The sequence below is a fragment of the Bombina bombina genome, chromosome 2, assembly GCF_027579735.1.
Source record: "Bombina bombina isolate aBomBom1 chromosome 2, aBomBom1.pri, whole genome shotgun sequence".
In the NCBI taxonomy this organism is placed as follows: Eukaryota; Metazoa; Chordata; class Amphibia; order Anura; family Bombinatoridae; genus Bombina; species Bombina bombina.
This window is the reverse complement of record NC_069500.1, coordinates 785,710,185-785,735,590: the sequence shown is the minus strand read 5'-3', so window position 1 is coordinate 785,735,590 and position 25,406 is coordinate 785,710,185. Positions and strand designations below refer to the sequence as shown.

The following is a 25,406-nucleotide window of genomic DNA, read 5'->3' as shown; positions in this document are numbered from 1 at the left end:
ATTAATCCTATTTAAAACTAAATACTTACCTGTAAAATAAACCCTAACATAGATACAATATAAATAATAATTATATTGTAGCTAAATTAGGATTTATTTTTATTTTACAGGCATCTTTCAATTTATTTTAACTAGGTACAATAGCTATTAAATAGTTATTAACTATTTAATAGCTTACCTAGCTAAAATAAAGAGAAATGTACCTGTAATAAAAACTAACCTAAGTTACAATTACACCTAACACTACACTATACTTTAATAAATTATTCCTATTTAAAACTAAATACTTACCTGTAAAATAAACCCTAAGATAGCTACAATATAATTAATAATTACATTGTAGCTATTTTAGGAATTATATTTATTTTACAGGTAACTTTGTATTTATTTTAGCTAGTTAGAATAGTTATTAAATAGTTATTAACTATTTAATAACTACCTAGCTAAAAGAAATACAAAATCACCTGTAAAATAAATCCTAACCTAAGTTACAATTAAACTGATCGAAACAGCCAATAGAATGCAAGCTCAATCTGATTGGCTGATTGTATCAGCCAATCGGATTGAACTTGAATCTGATTGGCTGATTCAATCAGCCAATCAGATTTTTCCTACCTTAATTCCGATTGGCTGATAGAATCCTATCAGCCAATCGGAATTGAAGGGACGCCATCTTGGATGACGTCCCTTAAAGGAGCCTTCATTCGTCGATAGTCCGTCGGTAAAGAAGGATGTTCCGCGTCGGCGGGATGAAGATTCAAGACCCGGCTTGGAAGATGACATCGCCCGGATTAAAGACTTCTTCAGCGCCTCTTGGAAGATGACATCGCCCGGATGGAAGACTTTTTCAGCGCCGCTTGGAGGATCACTTCATCGGATGGAAGATTTCTTCAGCGCCACTTGGAGGATAACTTCTGCCGCTGCGGGTCTCCTCTTTGGTTCCATCGCTGCTCGGCTGAGTGAAGACGACTAAAGGTAGGATGATCTTCAGGGCATTAGTGTTAGGTTATTTTAAGGGGGGTTTGGGTTAGATTAGGGGTATGTGGGTGGTGGGTTTTAATGTTGGGAGATGTTGTATTTTTCTTTTACAGGCAAAAGAGCTGAATTCTTTGGGGCATGCCCCAAAAATGGCCCTTTTAAGGGCTGGTAAGGTAAAAGAGCTTTGAACTTTTTTAATTTAGAATAGGGTAGGGCATTTTTTTATTTTGGGGGGGGTTTGTTATTTTATTAGGGGGCTTAGATTAGGTGTAAGTAGCTTAAAATTGTAATATTTTTAAAATGTTTGTAACCTATTTTTTTTATTTTTTGTAACTTAGTTTTTTTTATTTTTTGTACTTTAGTTAGTTTATGTAATTGTATTTAATTGTAGTTATTTGTAGGTAATTTATTTAATTTATTTAATGATAGTGTAGTGTTAGGTTTAATTGTAACTTAGGTTAGGATTTATTTTACAGGTAATTTTGTATTTATTTTAGCTAGGTAGTTATTAAATAGTTAATAACTATTTAATAACTATTCTAACTAGCTAAAATAAATACAAAGTTACCTGTAAAATAAAAATAAATCCTAAGATAGCTACAATATAATTATTATTTATATTGTAGCTATATTAGGGTTTATTTTAAAGGTAAGTATTTAGTTTTAAATAGGATTAATTTAGTTCATAATAGAAATATTATTTAGATTTATTTAATTAATATTTAAGTTAGGGGGGTGTTAGGGTTAGTGTTAGACTTAGGTTTAGGGGTTAATAAATTTATTACAGTGGCGGCGGTGTAGTGGGGGGCAGGATAGGGGTTAATAAATTTATTATAGGTGGCGACGGTGTAGGGGGGGCAGGATAGGGGTTAATAGGTATAATGTAGGTGGCAGCGGTGTCCGGGAGCGGCAGTTTAGAGGTTAATACATTTATCAGAGTTGCGGCAGGGTCTAGGAGCGGCGGTTTAGGGGTTAATACATTTATCAGAGTTGCGGCAGGGTCTAGGAGCGGCGGTTTAGTACGGGTTAATAACTTTATTTAGTTGCGGGGGGCTCCGGGGGCGCCGGTATAGGGGGTAGAACAGTGTAGTTAGTGTGAGTGCTTAGTGACAGGCTAGCAATAAAGCTGGGAAAAAGCCGAAGAGCAGCGAGATCGGATGAGTGATAACTCTCACAGTCCGCTGCTCATCGCCCCGTGGCTTTTTGACAGCTTTATTTGATAACTTAGGCGAAATTTTTCAGGTCCGCGGCGGCGATGTGAGGCGAGCTTAGGCGGGCGTATTGGGCCGGCGAAGGCAGGAAAGTTGACACATTGATAACTACCCCCCCCCCTCTGTCAAACCTCAAGTGCTGCATCTGCACTCCCAGACCTATTGAAGTACGAGAAGAAGCCATCAGTTTGCCTACCAGCAAAGCCTCAAAAAAGACCAAGGCAAACAGCAGCAAGTGTTACTCTGAGGCAAAAACATCCCCGTGGACCCTCTACAAAATCTGCAAGTGCTGTGCTGTATTTAACTCTTTCCAATCTGTGAGCTTAGTTTCCACTCTGCCCCAACCATTGACTAGCTGCCTTACCAGGAAGGTACCATAGGAATCAGGAAAACCATGCAGCTTATTGAAAAATTACAGCGCTGACAACCTCCTATGAACCACACCTATACAAAGCCATTCTCTATTAACCATGCCATACCATTCTAATAGAAGTACCTAGCAGATACAGGAGCAACCTACACAGACATTCTCCCACTACACTCAGCAACCTGCCAAAGAAAGGGGAGAAAAGGAATACTTTCTCTCACTGCACTAGGCACCAGTTGCCTCAACTGATACCACTTAAAACAAGACAAGACATCTGCAATCATATTATTAACTTGAGGCACAAGTTAATATCTAAGCCTCTGCAAACTGCCCCTTTATTTCAGTTCTTTAGACAGACTTGCAGTTTAGCCAATCAGTGCCTGCTCACAGATAACTTCACGTGCACGAGTGTTATCTATATGAAACACGTGAACTAACACCCTCTAGTGGTGAAAAACTGTTAAAATGCATTCTGAAAAGAGGTGGCCTTCAAGGTCTAAGAAATTAGCATATGAACCTCCTAGGTTAAGCTTTCAACTAAGAATACCAAGAGAACAAAACAAAATTGGTGATAAAAGTAAATTGGAAAATTGTTTAAAATTACATGCTCTATCTGAATCATGAAAGTTTATTTTGGCCTAGACTGTCCCTTTAAATAAATTGTATTGGGGATGACTGAAGAAGACTGATTAAATAATAAAAAAAACCAACTTTTTGGTATAGTTTATATTATATTTTAAAGGAATACAAGAAAACATTTTTATGATTGCTAACACATATTGTCACAGACTTCCTTAAAGAGTACAGTTTTTGCACACGACAAAAGAAGTATTGTTGAATGTTGCAATATTGAAAAAAATGCTTCCTTTTTTTTAAACAAAGATTCTGGTGTGTCAAAGGAGTGATATTCTGTCAAATCATTTCTCAAAACGACGTTTACAACAAAAGCTAACCAAATATCAGAAACACAGAACTGAGATATTAAGGTACAGTACCAAATTAATTTACTACGCTGCTGAAATGGACAAAAAATATTTCTATCATCTATCTGTCTGTCTATCTATTAATTATCTATCTATATATTTATCATATCTATCTATAAATCTATCTATCTATCATCTATCTATCTATCTATCTATCTGTTCTATCTATCAATCTATCATCTGTCTATCTAGCTATTACATATTTCTAAGAAATACTGTTTTTATTCATGTATTAGATTTTGATCATAAATAGTTTGTTTTAATTAAAATGTTGAGTGTGGTTGAAAAAGGTTGACACCCATAAATAATTTACTTTGAGTTGAGGGCAAATATATTTTAATGAACTATCTTACCAAGTTAGAGCAGATATAATGTAATAATTCACTCTGAACCTGAGACTTCTCTGTTAAAATACTAAAATGTTTCTCTTAAGCAAGACTTGCTTCAAGTGCATTGTGTCCAACTTAGAGAACCAAAGAAAGTATGAAACTAATCCTAAACCATGTTAACTTCAAAATAGAGCCACAAAGTATTGAAATGTTTCTGTATTGAAAGGTTTTCTGTATTTCTTTCTTAAATAAATATTGTTCAATGAAACTGTTCTCTCTCTCTCTCTCTCTCTCTCTCTCTCTCTCTCTCTCTCTCTCTCACTCTCTCTCTCTCTCACTCTCTCTCTTTCTCTCTCTTTCCCTCTCTTTCTCTTTCTTTCTCTCCTCTCATTCTCTCTCTCTCTCTTTCATTCTCTCTTTCTCTCTCTTTCTCTCTCTATCTTATTCTCTCTTTCTCTCTCTCTCTCTCTCTCTCTCTATCTTATTCTCTCTTTCTCTCTCTCTCTCTCTCTCTCTCTCTCTCTCTCTCTCTTATTCTCTCTTTCTCTCTCTCTCTCTATCTTATTCTCTCTCTCTCTCTCTCTCTCTCTTTCTTTCTCTCTCTCTCTCTCTCTTGGGGAATATTTATCAAAGCGTCAATACGCTCACCAGACATTGCTGTTGCGGATCTGCAAACGATGCCCTTATTTATAAAAAAAACTGTCAAAAACACACACGTCAGGTACGACGCGATGAGCATCGGACTGTTGTTAACTAACAGTCATCGATGTCACGGTTATTCTGTTTTGTCCCAATATATATTTTTTTTATAAATATATATTTATTTTATATTTTTTCTTTCATGATTTAGAAAGAACATGCAATTTTAAACAACTTTCTAATTCACTTCTATTATCTTATATGTTTCATTCTCTTGATATAATTAGCAGAAAAGCATATCTAGATAGGCTCAGTAGCTGCTGATTGGTAGCTGCACATAGATGTCTTGTGTGATTGGCTCACCCATGTGCATTGCTATTTCTTCAACAAAGTATATCTGAAGAATGATGCAAATTAGATAATAGAAGTAAATTTTAAAATTGTTTAAAATTGTACTCTCTATCTGAATCGTGAAAGTAAATTTTGGGGTTTAATGTCCCTTTAAGATTCTATTCAATTCGAATTTTAAAATCATTGTCTAAAATATTACACTGTGTGTCCTAATGTCAGCATCAATGTTTATCTTTAATACTAATTTCACATATACATACTTCCAAAGTATAATACTAAATGTAACAAATGGCACTTACATGTTCTGATGAGTGATCAATGACACAAGTATTGAGCAATTTGATTCGTTAGTGATAGTTTAAAATGTATATTTGAATCAGATTGACTGATGTCATAAATCACGTGATTATGCATATTCCAATCAAAAGTGGTTAAAAATTCACTAGTGTGTGGGTTGTTTAGAAGTTTGCATCATAATTGGTGCGAAAAGTGTTGCGCCAAATTTGGTGCGAAGTGGAGAGTGGGACTTGTATTACATGGCTTAAACATGGTGCAAATAGATTTTTCCAAAAAAATAAAAAGGAAGTTAGCTATATTATGTTGTGTATTTTATTTCTATCTCTATATCTATTAGTGCAACAAGTTTGGGGCAAAACTTTGCACCAAATTTGGAGAAATAATATTGTCCCCTTGCTTTGTAATGAGAGACAAAGATGTAACATAATCCATAAGTAGTAATGTATTTTTCATTTGTATCCCTATATCTATTAGTGCACCAAATGTGGAGTAATAATATTGTTTGATTTAGAAAGGGTATACAATTTTAATAAAGTTTTGAATTTACTTTTATTATGTAATATGCTTCATTCTCTTGCAGCATCGAACATAAGCTTTCTGTGTTTTCAGATCCCATTGATTTCTATGGCATCCGTGACCTCAAGGGTGGCGGTTTGAAAACTAGGTACGCTGCGTCGGAATAGATGCAAGCTTACCTGTTAAATGTTTGATAAATTGGGAAAAGGGTCAAGTAGAGTCGAAAGTGAATTTGAAACACCTGTAATGACGCAAGCATCTATCTGCTTTGGATTGAGATCATGGGAGCGTATATTTTGTCACTCATTTCAACATTTGACTATCTTGACGCTTTATTAACTAAGACGGATCAATCTTGCATCAAATACGACGCGGGATTCTAGCGTATTATCAGTTGATGCTTTGATAAATATCGCCCTTTCTCTCTCTCTCTGTCTCTCTTTCCCTCTCTCTCTCTCTCTCTCTCTCTATCTTTCCCTCTCTCTCTCTCTCTCTCTCTCTCATTCTCTCTCTTTTAAAACCAAATAATAGCCAATGTTATGTTTACGTGACAAACGGCTAGATTTAGAGTTCTGCGGCCAAAGGGGTGCGTTAGCTACGTGTGCTTTCCCCCCCGCACCTTTTAAATACCGCTGGTATTTAGAGTTCACAGAATGGCTGCGTTTTCAGTGCGTTAGGCTCCAGAAAGGGAGCATAGAGCATAATTTAACGCCACTGCAACTCTCGATACCAGCGGTGCTTACGGACGCGGCCAGCTTCAAAAACGTGCTCGTGCACGATTCCCCCATAGAAAACAATGGGGCAGTTTGAGCTGAAATAAAAACAAACAAAAAAGCAGCATTCAGCTCCTAACGCAGCCCCATTGTTTTCTATGGGGAAACACTTCCTACACCTAACACTCTAACATGAACACCGAGTCTAAACACCCCTAACCTTACACTTATTAACCCCTAATCTGCCGCCCCGCTATCGCTGACACCTGCATATTATTATTAACCCCTAATCTGCCACTCCGTATATACCGCCGCAACATACATTATAGTTAAGTACCCCTAATCTGCTGCCCCTAACACCGCCAACCCCTATATTATATTTATTAACCCCTAATCTGCCCCCCACAACGTCGCTGCCAGCTACCTACAATAATTAACCCCTAATCTGACGATCGGAGCTCACCGCTACTATAATAAATGTATTAACCCCTAAAGCTAAGTCTAACCCTAACACTAACACCCCCCTAAGTTAAATATAATTTTTATCTAACGAAATAAATTAACTCTTATTAAATAAATTATTCCTATTTAAAGCTAAATATTTACCTGTAAAATAAACCCTAATATAGCTACAATATAAATTATAATTATATTGTAGCTATTTTAGGATTAATATTTATTTTACAGGCAACTTTGTATTTATTTTAACCAGGTACAATAGCTATTAAATAGTTAATAACTATTTAATAGTTACCTAGTTAAAATAATTACAAAATTACCTGTAAAATAAATCCTAACCTAAGTTACAATTAAACCTAACACTACAATATCAATAAATTAATTAAATAAAATACCTACAAATAAATACAATTAAATAAACTAAGTACAAAAAATAAAAAAGAACTAAGTTACAAAAAATAAAAAAATATTTACAAACATTAGAAAAATATTACAACAATTTTAAACTAATTACACCTACTCTAAGCCCCCTAATAAAATAACAAAGACCCCCAAAATAAAAAAATGCCCTACTCTAAATTAAAAAAGTTCAAAGCTCTTTTACCTTACCAGCCCTGAAAAGGGCCATTTGCGGGGTATGCCCCAAAGAATTCAGCTCTTTTGCCTGTAAAAAAAACCATACAATACCCCCCCCAAGATTATAACCCACCACCCACATACCCCTAATCTAACCCAAACCCTCCTTAAATAAACCTAACACTAAGCCCCTGAAGATCTTCCTACCTTATCTTCACCATGCCAGGTTCACCGATCCGTCCTCGGAAGTCTTGATCCAAGCCTCGGAAGTGTTGATCCAAGCCCAAGCGGGGGCTGAAGAGTGACGTCCATCCTCCGGCTGAAGTCTTGATCCAAACGGGCAGAAGAGGACATCCGGACCGGTAAACATCTTCTTCCAAGCCGCATCTTCTATGTTCTTCAATCCGATGACGACCGGCTGATCTTCAAGACCTCCAGCGCGGATCCATCCATCTTCACCGACGACTTCCCGACGAATGACGGTTCCTTTAAGTGACGTCATCCAAGATGGCGTCCCTCGAATTCCGATTGGCTGATAGGATTCTATCAGCCATCGGAATTAAGGTAGGAATATTCTGATTGGCTGATGGAATCAGCCAATCAGAATCAAGTTCAATCCGATTGGCTGATCCAATCAGCCAATCAGATTGAGCTCGCATTCTATTGGCGACGTTGGGGGGGGCAGATTAGGGGTTAATAAATATAATATAGGGGTCGGCGGTATTAGGGGCAGCAGATTAGGAGTATATAGGGATAATTTAGCTAGCGGCGGTGTACGGAGCGGCAGATTAGGGGTTAAAAAATTTAATAGAGTGGCGGCGATGTGGGGGGACCTCGGTTTAGGGGTACATAGGTAGTTTATGGGTGTTAGTGTACTTTAGAGCACAGTGGTTAAGAGCTTTATGAACCTGCGTTAGCCCAGAAAGCTCTTAACTCCTGTTTTTTTTCTGCGGCTGGAGTTTTGTCGTTAGATTTCTAACGCTCACTTCAGCCACGACTCTAAATACCGGCGTTAGAAAGATCCCATTAAAAAGATAGGATACGCAAATGGCGTAGGGGGATCTGCGGTATGGAAAAGTCGCGGCTGTAAAGTGAGCGTTAGACCCTTTCCTGACTGACTCCAAATACCAGAGGGCGGTAAAAACCGCCCAACTCTAAATCTAGCCGAAAGTTTTTTTTCATTTCTTTATACACAAGTCTGCTTTAGGCTGTGCTGCTCAGAATTTTATTGGATCTTTATGGATTTTTAGTTAATTGATAACCCAGAGACAATGATAATATTACCTATACAGACAGATAGACAGGGATAGATCCATTGGGTAATCTTCAGACTGGTCTGAAAAAATTACATTCACAAATTATTAGTTATATTAACTCAAGGTACTTTCCCATAAACCCCCCCCCCCCCCATTAAAAAAGCTTCATTTTGCATGCCTTTTATTACAGAAATTGCATTATATATAGTGATACGTTTTTATGAGATATAAGATATGATTTCGGAAGATAATTCCAAATACTTCTAGGCCATAAAGTTTAAAATTTTAAAGTGATCTAATATTTATATTGTATGTATACCACTAATGCTGTTAGTAGTACACAAAAATATGATTTAATCTAATTTTTGAATACCAGTAACATTAATAATTTAAACATTAAGGGCCAGGTTACAAGTGGTGCACTAACAGGTATGCGTGAGCAAAAAGGGGTTTATCGCGGGTGTTTGAGTGCGACGGATGTAGCGCTTGTATTACAAGTTGAAAGTAAATGCAAACGCATGAGCACAATTTATGCTAGAATGATTATCGTGACTTCAGAGCTCAGGTTAACTGTTTTTCAGAGTACAGTTACGCTCAACATTAGATAGTGTTAAGGGCTCAGAGATATGATGTCTCAGGCGTTAGGATAAAAAACAGACAAAGGGCTTTAACATTGAGATACATACATATACATGTCTAAAGATATATATATATACAGTAGTGGAACTACCATGGGTGCAGCAGGTGCAGTGGCACCAGGGCCCATGTGTTTGGGGGGCCCATAGCAGTCAGTCTAAACAAAAGGTGTTTGCAGAATGTGTACAATCCTAATACAGGGAGCCTTTTATTAGTGTGGGTTTTAGGTACATCTATCTATCTATACCTATCCTCAAAATAATTATGCAGAGCCACAATTCTTACTTTTGCTTACTACTTAGTTACTTTTGTGGGGCCCCAAAAAAATTGGACCAGGGCCCTCTGTCAAGTAGGTCCGCTACTGTGTATATATATATATATATATATATATATATATATATATATTTATATGTGTATACATATGTGTGTATTTGCATGTGTATATATGTATTTACAGACATGTATGCACATATAAACATATATACACATATATAGACATCAATATATATATATATATATATATATATATATAAGTGCATCAGAGTTTAAATATGAAAACATGTAAAATGTTCTACACATAGCAGAATATGTTCTATGTATTTATAAATAGATATTCCAACATATATCTGTATATATCTATACCTATATATAATCATGTGTATACAGTATATATAACTGTATGTATAGATGTATACACCTAGATTACGAGTTTTGTCGGTAAAGCTGTACGTGGCTAACGAGCAGTTTTCCCTCACCACTCACCTTCAGTAGTGCTGGTATTATGTTTTTTTTTTAAACCCGACGTTAGCCGCAGAAAAGTGAGAGAAGAACAACATTTTGCTCCACATCTCACCTCAATACCACCGCTGCTTAAGGTAAATCAATGGGGCAGAGCCGGCTGAAAAAAAAAACCAACACCTGCAAATAAGCAGCGTTCAGCTCTTAACGCAGCCCCATTGATTCCCATTGATTCCCATTGATTCCTATGGTGAAATAAAATTTATGTCTACACCTAACACCCAAACATGAACCCCGAGTCTAAACACCTCTAATCTTACACTTATTAACCCCTAATATGATGCCCCCAACATCGCCGACACCTGCATTATAATTATTAACCCCTAATCTGCCGCCCACAACGTCACCGCCACTAAAATAAAGTTATTAACCCCTAAACTGCCGTACTCCCGCATCGCAAACACTAGTTACATTTTATTAACCCCTAATCTGCCGTCCCTAACATCACCGCCACCTAACTACACTTATTAACCCCTAATCTGCCGCCGCCAACGTCGCCACCACTATAATAATTATATTAACCCCTAAACCTAAGTCTAACCCTAACCCTAACACCCCCCTAACTTAAATATAATTTAAAATAATCTAAATAAAATAACTTTATTTACCTAAATTATTCCTATTTAAAACTAAATACTTACCTATAAAATAAACCCTAAGCTAGCTAAAATATAACTAATAGTTACATTGTAGCTAGCTTAGGGTTTATTTTTATTTTTCAGGCAACTTTGTATTTATTTTAACTAGGTAGAATAGTTATTAAATAGTTATTACCTATTTAATAGCTACCTAGCTAAAATAAAGACAAATTTAGTTGTAAAATAAAAATAAACCTAAGTCACAATTACACCTAACACTACTATATAATTAAATTAATTCCCTAAACTAACTACAATTAAATAAAATTAAATACAATTATCTAAATTACGAGAAAACCCCCCACTAAATAACAGCAATTAATAAAATAATTACAATTTTTTTAAAACTAATTACACCTAATCTAATCCCCCTAATAAAATAAAAAGCCCCCCAAAATAATAAAAATCCCTACCCTATACTAAATTACAAATAGCCCTTAAAAGGGCTTTTTGCGGGGCATTGCCCCAAAGTAATCAGCTTTTTTACCTGTAAAAAAAATACAAACAACCCCCCAACAGTAAAACCCACCACCCATACAACCAACCCTACTCTAAAACCCACCCAATCCCGCTTAATAAAACCTAACACTAACCCCTTGAAGATCACCCTACCTTGAGACGTGGTCCTCCAGATGGCCAGAAGTCTTCATCTTATCCGGGCAGAAGAGGTCCTCGAGACGGCCAGAAGTCTTCATCCAGACGGCATCTTCTATCTTCATCCATCCGGAGCAGAGTGGGTCCATCTTCAAGACATCCGACGCGGAGCATTCTCTTCCTTCCGACAACTAACACTAAATGACGGTACCTTTAAGTGACGTCATCCAAGATGGCGTCCCTTCAATTCCGATTGGCTGATAGAATTCTATCAGCCAATCGGAATTAAGGTAGAAAAAATCCTATTGGCTGATGCAATTATAATTATTAACCCCAAATATTAACCCCCAATCAGCCAATAGGATATAGCTCGCATTCTATTGGCTGCTCCATCCATTGCATCAGCCAATAGGATTTTTTCTACCTTAATTCCGATTGGCTGATAGAATTCTATCAGCCAATCGGAATTGAAGGGACGCCATCTTGTATGACGTCACTTAAAGGTAACTTCATTTAGTGTTAGTCGTCAGAAGGATGAGGATGCTCCACGTCAGATGTCTTGAAGATGGACCTGCTCCGCTCCGGATGGATGAAGATAGAAGATGCCGTCTGGATGAAGACTTCTGGCCGTCTGAAGGACCTCTTCTGCCCGGTTGGGTGAAGATGTCTCAAGGTAGGGTGATCTTCAAGGGGTTTGTGTTAGGTTTTATTAAGGGGGGATTGGGTGGGTTTTAGAGTAGGGTTGGGTGTGTGGGTGGTGGGTTTTAATGTTGGGGGGTATTGTATTTTTTTTACAGGTAAAAGAGCTGATTACTTTGGGGCAATGCCCCGCAAAATGCCCTTTTAAGGGCTATTTGTAATTTAGTATAGGGTAGGGATTTTTATTATTTTGGGGGGCTTTTTTTTATTTATTAGGGGGATTAGATTAGGTGTAATTAGTTTAAAAAAATTGTAATTATTTTATTATTTTCTGTAATTTAGTGGGGGGGGTTTCCGTAATTTAGATAATTGTATTTAATTGAATTTAATTGTAGTTAGTTTAGGGAATTAATTTAATTATAGTGTAGTGTTAGGTGTAATTGTAACAGGTTTATTTTTATTTTACAGGTAAATTTGTCTTTATTTTAGCTAGGTAGTTATTAAATAGTTAATAACTATTTAATAACTATTGTACCTAGTTAAAATAAATACAAAGTTGCCTGAAAAATAAAAATAAACCCTAAGCTAGCTACAATGTAACTATTAGATATATATTGTAGCTAGCTTAAGGTTTATTTTATAGGTAAGTATTTAGTTTTAAATAGGAATAATTTAGGTAATTAAAGTTATTTTATTTAGATTATTTTAAATTATATTTAAGTTAGGGGGTGTTAGGGTTAGACTTAGGTTTAGGGGTTAAAGCATTTAATATAGTTGCAGCAACGTTGGGGGTGGCAGATTAGGGGTTAATAAATGTAGGTAGATGTCGGCGATGTTAGGGACGACAGATTAGTGGTTAATAAAATGTAAATAATGTTTGCGAGGTGGGAGTACGGCGGTTTAGGGGTTAATATATTTATTAAAGTGGCGGCGATGTCCGTTCGGCAGATTAGGGGTTAAAATTTTTATTTAAGTGTTTTAAGTGTTTGCGATGTGGGGGGGGGGGGTGCTCGGTTTAGGGGTTAATAGGTAGTTTATGGGTGTTAGTGTATTTTTAGAACTTTAGTTAAGAGTTTTATGTTACGGCGTTAGCCCATAAAACTCTTAACTACTGGCTTTTAAATGCGGTAGGAGTCTTGACAGGAGCAAGTGAGCGGTGAGCCTGTACCTGCAAGACTCGTAATACCAGCATTAGGAAAAAAGCAGCGTTGGGACCTCTCAACGCTGCTTTTTAAGGCTAACGCAAAACTCGTAATCTAGGCCATATTGTGCAAAGAAACATCAGCTAATAGCCTATATGTTGAAATATGTATTTATGAATAAATAGAACATATTTTTGTAGGTGAAGAACATTGGAAGGTGAAAAATTCATATTTTCATGTCGGGTTAGGGCACATTTTTTTTCTCTCCATTGACTTCTATGGAGAATACGTGAACGAGCACGCAATATTCTAACTTCAGCTTTTTGCGCTTAAGCAAAAACAGTTTTACTTTCAACTCAATAATACGAGTGCAACCTGACGTGCACAAAAGCTTACGTCTAGTGCAATTAACGCTCGAGAGGGAGCATTAATTAGCGCTTCACTTCTAATCTGGCCCAGTATTTTTTGTTTAGCAAAAACAGAAAAGTTCAGGTTATGTTTTCTATTCAAAGGGGCTTAATTGCAAATTAAGCATGTGACCACTTTAAAATGATGTGTACAATGATTCTTTTATCTTTGTTTACCTACAAGCTTGCTACTTAATAATAACAGAGATTTACCATACAGGGTTAAGGACAATATTACACAATATATAAGACAGCTGGGTAAACTAATGCCAACATAAATTACATTTCATTAATGTCTATAATAATACAGGGAGTGCAGAATTATTAGGCAAATGAGTATTTTGACCACATCATCCTCTTTATGCATGTTGTCTTACTCCAAGCTGTATAGGCTCGAAAGCCTACTACCAATTAAGCATATTAGGTGATGTGCATCTCTGTAATGAGAAGGGGTGTGGTCTAATGACATCAACACCCTATATCAGGTGTGCATAATTATTAGGCAACTTCCTTTCCTTTGGCAAAATGGGTCAAAAGAAGGACTTGACAGGCTCAGAAAAGTCAAAAATAGTGAGATATCTTGCAGAGGGATGCAGCACTCTTAAAATTGCAAAGCTTCTGAAGCGTGATCATCGAACAATCAAGCGTTTCATTCAAAATAGTCAACAGGGTCGCAAGAAGCGTGTGGAAAAACCAAGGCGCAAAATAACTGCCCATGAACTGAGAAAAGTCAAGCGTGCAGCTGCCAAGATGCCACTTGCCACCAGTTTGGCCATATTTCAGAGCTGCAACATCACTGGAGTGCCCAAAAGCACAAGGTGTGCAATACTCAGAGACATGGCCAAGGTAAGAAAGGCTGAAAGATGACCACCACTGAACAAGACACACAAGCTGAAACGTCAAGACTGGGCCAAGAAATATCTCAAGACTGATTTTTCTAAGGTTTTATGGACTGATGAAATGAGAGTGAGTCTTGATGGGCCAGATGGATGGGCCCGTGGCTGGATTGGTAAAGGGCAGAGAGCTCCAGTCCGACTCAGACGCCAGCAAGGTGGAGGTGGAGTACTGGTTTGGGCTGGTATCATCAAAGATGAGCTTGTGGGGCCTTTTCGGGTTGAGGATGGAGTCAAGCTCAACTCCCAGTCCTACTGCCAGTTTCTGGAAGACACCTTCTTCAAGCAGTGGTACAGGAAGAAGTCTGCATCCTTCAAGAAAAACATGATTTTCATGCAGGACAATGCTCCATCACACGCGTCCAAGTACTCCACAGCGTGGCTGGCAAGAAAGCGTATAAAAGAAGAAAATCTAATGACATGGCCTCCTTGTTCACCTGATCTGAACCCCATTGAGAACCTGTGGTCCATCATCAAATGTGAGATTTACATGGAGGGAAAACAGTACACCTCTCTGAACAGTGTCTGGGAGGCTGTGGTTGCTGCTGCACGCAATGTTGATGGTGAACAGATCAAAACACTGACAGAATCCATGGATGGAAGGCCTTGCAAAGAAAGGTGGCTATATTGGTCACTGATTTGTTTTTGTTTTGTTTTTGAATGTCAGAAATGTATATTTGTGAATGTTGAGACGTTATATTGGTTTCACTGGTAAAAATAAATAATTGAAATGGGTATATATTTGTTTTTTGTTAAGTTGCCTAATAATTATGCACAGTAATAGTCACCTGCACACACAGATATCCCCCTAAAATAACTATAACTAAAAACAAACTAAAAACTACTTCCAAAACTATTCAGCTTTGACATTAATGAGTTTTTTTGGGTTCATTGAGAACATGGTTGTTGTTCAATAATAAAATTAATCCTCAAAAATACAACTCGCCTAATAATTCTGCACTCCCTGTAGTAGATTCTTAAAATATAAAGAACCCGAACTTTGAGATTTTTAGACAAAGCACAAACAAAAACAACAGGGAAAGGAAAGAATTAATCCAATCTCTCATTCCAGACTCCCATCAATGACATTGGGGGGTAGTTATCAAGCCGTCTACTTTTCTGGCTTCGCCGGCCCAATACGCCCGCCTAAGCTCGCCTACCTTCGCCGCCGCGGACCTGAAAAAATACGCCTAAGTTATCAAATAAAGCTGTCAAAAAGCCGCGGGGCGATGAGCAGCGGACTGTGACAGTTATCACTCATCCGATCTCGCTGCCCTTCGGCTTTTTCCCAGCTTTATTGCTAGCCTGTCACTAAGCATTCACACTAAACTGCACTGTTCTACCCCCTATACCGGCGCCCCCGGAGCCCCCCGCAACTAAATAAAGTTACTAACCCCTAAACCGCCACTCCTAGACCCCGCCGCAACTCTTATAAATGTATTAACCCCTAAACCGCCGCTCCTAGACCCTGCCGCAACTCTTATAAATGTATTAACCCCTAAACCGCCGCTCCCGGACACCGCTGCCACCTACAGTATACCTAGTAACCCCTATCCTGCCCCCCCTACACCGTCGCCCTTTATTATAAAATTATTAACCCCTATCCTGCTGATCCCGCACCTCTCCGCAACTAAATAAATAGTTTAACCCCTAAACCGCCGCTCCATGAACCCGCCGCAACCTATATTAAACCTATTAACCCCTATCCTGCCCCCCCTACACCGTCGCCACCTATAATAAATTTATTAACCCCTAATCTGCCCCCCCCTACACCGTCGCCACCTATAATAAATTTATTAACCCCTAATCTGCCCCCCACTACGACGCCGCCACTGTAATAAAATTATTAACCCCTAAACCTAAGTCTAACCCTAACCCTAACGCCCCCCTAACTTAAATATTAATTAAATAAATCTAAATAAATTAACTCTTATTAAATAAATGAATCCTGATGGAACAATACTCACATAGAGTTCTAGATAAATCAGATTCCTATAGGGACACCTGGTCTCCTTGGCTAACAATCTACCCAGACTGAGATAATCTCCGCTTCCCTCCTACCACCTGAATCATCTCCTCCACCGTAACTCCAATCCTGTCCCCCCTCCCACCCTCCCCTCTGCCCCTGGGCTGGCTCTGTAGACATAGTTGAGAATTTTTCTATATAGGTCCAACAATTTTCAGATATCCATTTCTATATATCACTTCTAGACCCTTTTGTCTTGATGGTGTAAATATCATTAAAAATACATCCTATCTACTTTTCAATATAGAAAAAATAAGACATCTTCTTATATTAATACGAACACAAATGTACTAGACTGATATGCACATGAATGTAAACACAGATATTATGGCAGTAATGTTTGAATTAACCTAAGCTGTAATAGATGTACACCAAACTCTAAAATGATAGTAAGTGCAGTCCACAATATATTGGACAACGTTGTGTATGTTTACATCTCTGTTTTCCTTTATAAATGTCTTAATAAAAAAATTTGAATTTAAAAAAATAAATAAAAATAAATGAATCCTATTTAAAACTAAATACTTACCTTTAAAATAAACCCTAATATAGCTACACTATAAATAATAATTATATTATAGCTATCTTAGGATTTATATTTATTTTACAGGTAACTTTCAATTTATTTTAACCATGTACAATAACTATTAAATAGTTATTAACTATTTAATAGCTTACCTAGCTAAAATAAAGAGAAATGTACCTGTGAAATAAATCCTAACCTAAGTTACAATTACACCTAACACTACACTATACTTTAATAAATTATTCCTATTTAAAAATAAATACTTACCTGTAAAATAAACCCTAAGATAGCTACAATATAATTAATAATTACATTGTAGCTATCTTAGGATTTATATTTATTTTACAGGTAACTTTGTATTTATTTTAGCTAGTTAGAATAGTTATTAAATAGTTATTAACTATTTAATAACTACATAGCTAAAAGAAATACAAAATTACCTGTAAAATAAATCCTAACTTAAGTTACAATTAAACCTAATACTACACTATCATTAAATTAATTAAATAAACTACCTACAAATAACTACAATTAAATACAATTACATAAACTAACTAAAGTACAAAAAATAAAAAAAGCTAAGTTACAAAAAATAAAAAAATAAGTTACAAACATGTTAAAAATATTACAACAATTTTAAGCTACTTACACCTAATCTAAGCCCCCTAATAAAATAACAAACCCCCCAAAATAAAAAAATGCCCTACCCTATTCTAAATTAAATAAATTTCAAAGCTCTTTTACCTTACCAGCCCTTAAAAGGGCCATTTGTGGGGGCATGCCCCAAAGAAAACAGCTCTTTTGCCTGTAAAAGAAAAATACAACCCCCCCCAACATTAAAACCCACCACCCACATACCCCTAATCTAACCCAAACCCCCCTTACAAAAACCTAACACTAATCCCCTGAAGATCATCCTACCTTGAGTCGTCTTCACTCAGCCGAGCCACCGATGGAACTGAAGAGGACATCCGGAGCGGAAGAAGTTAATCCTCCAAGCGGCGCTGAAGAAATCTTCCATCCGATGAAGTCATCATCCAGGCGGCGCTGAAGAAAAGTCTTCGATCCGGCCGATGTCATCTTCAAAGAGGCGCTGAAGAGGTCTTCTATCCGGGCGAAGTCATCTTCCAAGCCGGGTCTTGAATCTTCCTTCCGCCGACGCGGAACCACCTTCTTCACCGACGGACTACGACGAATGACGGCTCCTTTAAGGGACGTCATCCAAGATGGCGTCCCCTCAATTCCGATTGGCTGATAGGATTCTATCAGCAAATCGGAATTAAGGTAGGAAAATCTGATTGGCTGATGGAATCAGCCAATCAGATTCAAGTTCAATCCGATTGGCTGATCCAATCAGCCAATCAGATTGAGCTCGCATTCTATTGGCTGATCGGAACATCAGCCAATCAGATTTTTCCTACCTTAATTCCGATTGGCTGATAGAATCCTATCAGCCAATCGGAATTGAGGGGACGCCATCTTGGATGACGTCCCTTAAAGGAGCCGTCATTCGTCGTAGTCCGTCGGTGAAGAAGGTGGTTCCGCGTCGGCGGAAGGAAGATTCAAGACCCGGCTTGGAAGATGACTTCGCCCGGATAGAAGACCTCTTCAGCGCCTCTTTGAAGATGACATCGGCCGGATCGAAGACTTCTTCAGCGCCGCCTGGATGATGACTTCATCGGATGGAAGATTTCTTCAGTGCCGCTTGGAGGATTAACTTCTTCCGCTCCGGATGTCCTCTTCAGTTCCATCGGTGGCTCGGCTGAGTGAAGACGACTCAAGGTAGGATGATCTTCAGGGGATTAGTGTTAGGTTTTTGTAAGGGGGGTTTGGGTTAGATTAGGGGTATGTGGGTGGTGGGTTTTAATGTTGGGGGGGGTTGTATTTTTCTTTTACAGGCAAAAGAGCTGAACTTTTTGGGGCATGCCCCCACAAATGGCCCTTTTAAGGGCTGGTAAGGTAAAAGAGCTTTGAAATTTATTTAATTTAGAATAGGGTAGGGATTTTTTTTATTTTGGGGGGGTTTGTTATTTTATTAGGGGGCTTAGATTAGGTGTAAGTAGCTTAAAATTGTTGTAATATTTTTAACATGTTTGTAACTTATTTTTTTATTTTTTGTAACTTAGCTTTTTTTATTTTTTGTACTTTAGTTAGTTTATGTAATTGTATTTAATTGTAGTTATTTGTAGGTAGTTTATTTAGTTAATTTAATGATAGTGTAGTATTAGGTTTAATTGTAACTTAGGTTAGGATTTATTTTACAGGTAATTTTGTATTTCTTTTTGCTAGGTAGTTATTAAATAGTTAATAACTATTTAATAACTATTCTAACTAGCTAAAATAAATACAAAGTTACCTGTAAAATAAATATAAATCCTAAGATAGCTATAATATAATTATTAATTATATTGTAGCTATCTTAGGTTTTATTTTACAGGTAAGTATTTATTTTTAAATAGGAATAATTTATTAAAGTATAGTGTAGTGTTAGGTGTAATTGTAACTTAGGTTAGGATTTATTTCACAGGTACATTTCTCTTTATTTTAGCTAGGTAAGCTATTAAATAGTTAATAACTATTTAATAGTTATTGTACATGGTTAAAATAAATTGAAAGTTACCTGTAAAATAAATATAAATCCTAAAATAGCTAGAATATAATTATTATTTATATTGTAGCTATATTAGGGTTTATTTTAAAGGTAAGTATTTAGTTTTAAATAGGATTCATTTAGTTAATAAGAGTTAATTTATTTAGATTTATTTAATTAATATTTAAGTTAGGGGGGCGTTAGGGTTAGACTTAGGTTTAGGGGTTAATAATTTTATTACAGTGGCGGCGGCGTAGTGGGGGGCAGGATAGGGGTTAATAAATTTATTATAGGTGGCGACGGTGTAGGGGGGGCAGATTAGGGGTTAATAAATGTATTATAGGTGACGACGGTGTAGGGGGGGCAGGATAGGGGTTAATACATTTAATATAGGTTGCGGCGGGTTCAGGGAGCGGCGGTTTAGGGGTTAATACATTTATTATAGTTGCGGTGGGCTCCGGGAGCGGCGGTTTAGGGGTTAATATGTATAGAGTAGCTTGCGGTGGGCTCCGGGAGCGGCGGTTTAGGGGGTAATAACTTTCTTTAGTTGCGGCGGTGTAGGGGGGGTCAGATTAGCGGTGTTTAGACTCGGGGTACATGTTAGGGTGTTAGGTGTAGACAGCTCCCATAGGAATGAATGGGATGTCTGTCAGCAGCGAACTTGTACTTTCGCTATGGTCAGACTCCCATTGATTTCTATGGGATCCGCCGCCTCCAGTGGTGGCGGATTGAAAACCAGGTACGCTGGGCCGTAAAAGTGCCGAGCGTACCTGCTAGTTTTTTGATAACTAGCAAAAGTAGTGAGAATGTGCCGCACTTGTGTGCGGAACATCTGGAGTGACGTAAGAATCGATCTGTGTCGGACGGAGTCCGGCGGATTGATGCTTACGTCACAAAATTCTACTTTTGCCGGTCTCGAGCCTTTGATAACTAAGGCGTATCAGCCTCGCCACAAATACGCTGCGGAATTCCAGCGTATTTGAGGTTGACGGCTTGATAACTACCCCCCATAATCTCACTAAATAGCATCCCAATCATGTAAGTAACATCTCCATATAGATGGAACCAAGCCTCATAGCAGACCTGAGATAGCTTGAAATAAAATTAATTTTAACAGGAAAATAAACCTGAAATGTATGCAAGAAGATACATGGGAGCTGATTTATACATTATCTGCCCAACATGATATGCTGTAGCGTATCATGTCCGAAAGACATCGTTGTATGCCGACAGCATACGCTTCCGGCATTTAACATTGCACAAGCAGTTCTGGTGAACTGCTTGTGCAGTGCCGCCCCCTGCATATTCGCGGCCAATCGGCCACTAGCAGGGGGTGTCAATCAACCCCATCTTATAGGATTGGTGGATTGCAGACCGCAGCCGCAGAGGCAGCGGACTAGTTATTGAGCAGCGGTCTTAAGATCTATCTATCTATTATCTAATCTATCTATCATATATCTATCATATATCTATCATCTATCTATCTATCTATCTATCTATCTATCATCTATCTATCTATCTCTCTATCTATGTATCTATCTATATATTTATCTAATCTAATCTATATTATTCACTGAAGATGTATTTATGTTTAAAGTGCTTTCAAATTTAACATTAAAGGGACACTGAACCCAATTTTTTTCTTTCGTGATTCAGATAGAGCATGAAATTTTAAGCAACTTTCAAATTTACTCCTATTATCAAATTTTCTTTATTCATTTGGTAACTTTATTTGAAATGCAAGAATGTAAGTTTAGATGCTGGCCCATTTTTGGTGAACAACCTGGGTTGACTTTGCTGATTGGTGGTCAAATTCATCCACCAATAAAAAAGTGCTGTCCAGAGTTCTGAACCAAGAAAAGAAAGCTTAGATGACTTCTTTTTCAAATAAAGATAGCAAGAGAACAAAGAAAAATGATAATAGGAGTAAATTAGAAAGTTGCTTAAAATTGCATGCTCTGTCCGAATCACGAAAGAAAAAATTTGGGTTCAGCGTCCCTTTAATCAATGTGTAAATTAAAAATAATAAATGTTACTATGAGTTTTATAATAAGATTTATCACAAGTAAAAAAAGCAACATTTTAGTTCAGAGACCCTTGATCATGACACAGTGTAAAGGGGAATGAAACACAGCATTTTATCTTTTATGAATCAGACAGAGTTGCAATTAAAAAACAAACATTAAACTTTAAAATGTACTTCTATTATAAAATTCACTTAGTTTTCTTGGTATCCCGTGTTTAAAAAAAAAAGTAGGTAGACTCAAGAGTATGCATGTGTCTGTAAGGCTATATGGCAGCCATTTTGCAAGAATTCTTTCAACTTGTTATACATCATGCAAACAGTAGTGCTTAGAAGCATTCTTACAAAACTGCTACCCTAACCTTATCCTGACATGTGTACACTACCTACCTAGCTATTCTCTTCAACAAAGAATATAATAAGAATGCAGCAATTTTGATAACAGGATCCAATTGGAAACTCTTTTTAAAATTGCACATTCTACCTGCATTAAGAAATAAAGATTACGGATTTTATGACCCTTTAAAATATTGCACGATTAAAGGGATATGAAACAAACAATACATATTTTGTGATTCTGACAGAGCAGGTTTTCATTTCAGCTGTAATATCAAATTTGATTAGTTTCCATGGTATTCTTTGTTGAATAGATGCCTAGATAGGTGCTTGGATCACTATAAGGCAGGAAATAGAGCTGCTGTCTAGTGCTCTTGCAAATGGATAATAATTTTGAAAAACTGCTGCCATATAGTGCGCCAGACACATGCACACTCCTGAGCTAATGCCCCTGCTTTTTAACAAAAGATACCAAGAGAACAAAGACAATTTGCTACTAGAAGTAAATTAGAAAGTTGTTTGCCCTGAGTCATAGAAGTAAAAATATAAAACTCACACACCACAAAAACACATGGATGGAGATCATTTGTATTATGCATGACAGGTAGGGAAGCGAATGTAAATGTGTGACCACTGTTCACACTATTACACAGATCTATTTATACTTAGCTCTGCTGTGTAACATACAGTTCAGTAATGCTTCTAGTTCGGAGGAAGTAATCTAAAATAAAAGATAAGTAAAACTGTGGTTAGGTCACAAAACTAAGCTGTAATGCAAATACAAACTGCTTCAGAAGCATCATCCTGGACACTTTTGGTGAGCTTTTTTCACCCCTTTTACTGTTAAAGGGACATAAGATGTTTAGTTATACATAATAAGACAACTTTGCAATATATTTTCATTATTTATTTTGCCTCTTGTCATGCAATTTAGCTCTGAACATTGAGCAATTTCTAATTCTGAGGATGTTATTATGCACCCTGCTGACTTCCCAATGATAACTCTGCTACATATCTGTCCCTAGTAGGCTGTATCAGATAACAACTGCAAAACATACACATTTCATGACAGTGGCTAGCCTGCAATTTAGCTCTGAACATTGAGCAATTTCTAATTCTGATAATGTTATTATGCACCCTGCTGACTTCTCAATTATAACTCTGCTACATATCTGTCCCTAGTTGGCTGTATCAGATAACAACTGCAAAACATACATATTTTATGACAATGACTAGCCTTGTTATCTACAGATTTGCTTCTCCAAATAAAGCAAAGGGGTGGAGTTAGACTATTAAAAATAACTGCACTAAAAAGAATGTTACTTTGTTTTAAAAATGTTAAGTCGTGGATATTATTCTATGGCAACACAACAGCAATGTTTTGTAATTGTAAGGTGCTTACTGTCCCTTTAAAACCAATCTTTCTCCCCCCCTCTGCCTACTCTTTTTTGAGAAAAGGAGAAGTGCCAGCAAGCTATGTTCTGCAGCTATGTAGTGAATGTATAGAATTGGTTTCTTGCTGGGTGTGAAAGAGGATATTTGTATGGTATGGAATATAAATTCTCATAAATTCAATAAGCCCATTTTTTATTTTATTTTTTAAATAAGAAAACAAATAGGTTGAATGGTTGCTTCTTAACACACGTGTTGCATACTAGGCTAACACTAGTCCAGCCTCACTTTAAACCTGACTCTTACTAGCTTCCAACTACCCATTGACCTGATCCCACCAATCACACTAACTAGCCCCAGAAATGTCTCCCTCCTCTTTAAGAGACAGGAAATCCCTCTCCCTGATATATATTATTTATTACAGTATTCAGATAGTATATAGGGCAGGGAGGCAGTGGGATGAGTCAGATATATCTAGACAGGCTGCAGTGGTATCTGGGTGTTCTGAGGGAAGAGCCACAATTGACTACAAAGACTTGTGCATGCCAAAGGCAGGGTGGGGGAAATTCAGTAATTGGCTGGGTGGTCTTCAGTTTCATCAAAATGCTTCTAGGGATGAGGGCGCATTGGGAGGAATAGAGCTCCCCAACCAGTATAGTGCAGTGCAAAATATGGGATGTTATCTGCACCAACATCTCCTAAACCTGTGCATTCCAAAGATGTCACTGCTGATCACAGACAGCTAAATACAGAACATCTCCCCTGAATTCATGACAGGGCTATTTAGGCCCTGAGATTAGAGCACATCTTTTTAGCTGGCAGCCAAGGGGAAAGACTTAACATCGTGCTAACCCAAACTATGTAATATACTATTTGGGATTGGGAGTCATTATACAATATCTGCATCTAACTGCAATGTTCCATCGCTTACATTTCAGTAGGGTTGTCAGGTGCTCAGTATTCAACTGGCCAGTATTTCTGCAGGCTATAGAAAAACACTGAACAGTTAAATGCACATTTTAAAAAAAAAAAAAAAAATTTTGTAGTTACAGCTACATTTTAAATGCCTTTATACAATTCAAAAATGGCCCAGAAAAAAGTGACATTGCATTCGTATTATTCTTTGTGTTACTGGAAGCCAAGGAAGGTGTTACACTACTCTGTATTTGTTATATGTAGTTACTGGGGTAAATCTATGCTCTGTGTTTGGTTACTGAAGAAGTAAGTAATGTATTTGTTGGTTACTGGCAACCAATGGGATACAATCAAGTTTCAGATGTGAAAAGGGCCAACTAAACTAGAGATTTAGGGGTATATTTACCAAGCAGCGGATGCTACAATCTATCCCTGATGTTTCCGGATCGCCAGAAACAAGAGTTAAGAAGCAGTTGCTCCTTAACTCGTCCGCCACCTCTGAGGTGGTCGGACCGCAATCATCCAGATGAGATACTATCTGGATGATTGACACCCCCTGCTAGCAACTGATTGGCCGCGAATGTGCAGGGGGCGGCATTGCACAAGCATTTCACCAGAAATGCTTGTGCAATGTTAAATGCAGACAGCGCATGCTTTCGGCATTTAGCGATGCCAGGCGGACATGTCCATTCGGCATTTGATAAATCGGCCTCTTAGAGTCGGTCTATTGTGTGACCTCTATCTACCTCCCATGCTAAGTCACCTACAGGTCATCCAGTTTTTTGTGGGGTGATGGCTGGCATTTCAATGGGATACCTACATAAGTACAGTGCATTAGAATGATAGGAAAATACATACTCAATGTGAGAACTTCTTACAGGGGGCAGATTAAACCACCACAAGTCAATGTGGAGACTTTTAGCCAGTCAATAGAAACAGAGAAAAACAGGCATGTGAAGCACAATGACCTAGATTTAAAGGGACAGTACACTGTAAAATTGTTTTTATATTAATGTATTTTCAATGACTTGTTATAACGGCTGCAGAGTATAACATTTATGAGAAATTGCATTTTCAGGTTTATTTGTGTATATGAAGTAGCTGGGTTTGTGCTTTTAAACCACAGCCTATTACAATGGGTTGAGCTTCAGGTAATATCAGATCTCATTATGTTAT

At 37.4% G+C, this 25,406-nt stretch overlaps 1 protein-coding gene across 1 annotated transcript in view; it reads left to right on the top strand.

Moving 5' to 3' along the window:
• The first annotated feature begins 3,433 nt into the window (after positions 1–3,433).
• The window catches only part of LOC128649600 (uncharacterized), a 136,998-nt gene continuing 115,025 nt past the window's right edge, over positions 3,434–25,406 (top strand). Inside the window, exon 1 of the mRNA XM_053702955.1 lies at positions 3,434–3,542. The gene's annotated coding sequence lies outside the window, so the exon portion shown is untranslated. The remainder of the gene's footprint in view (positions 3,543–25,406) is intronic.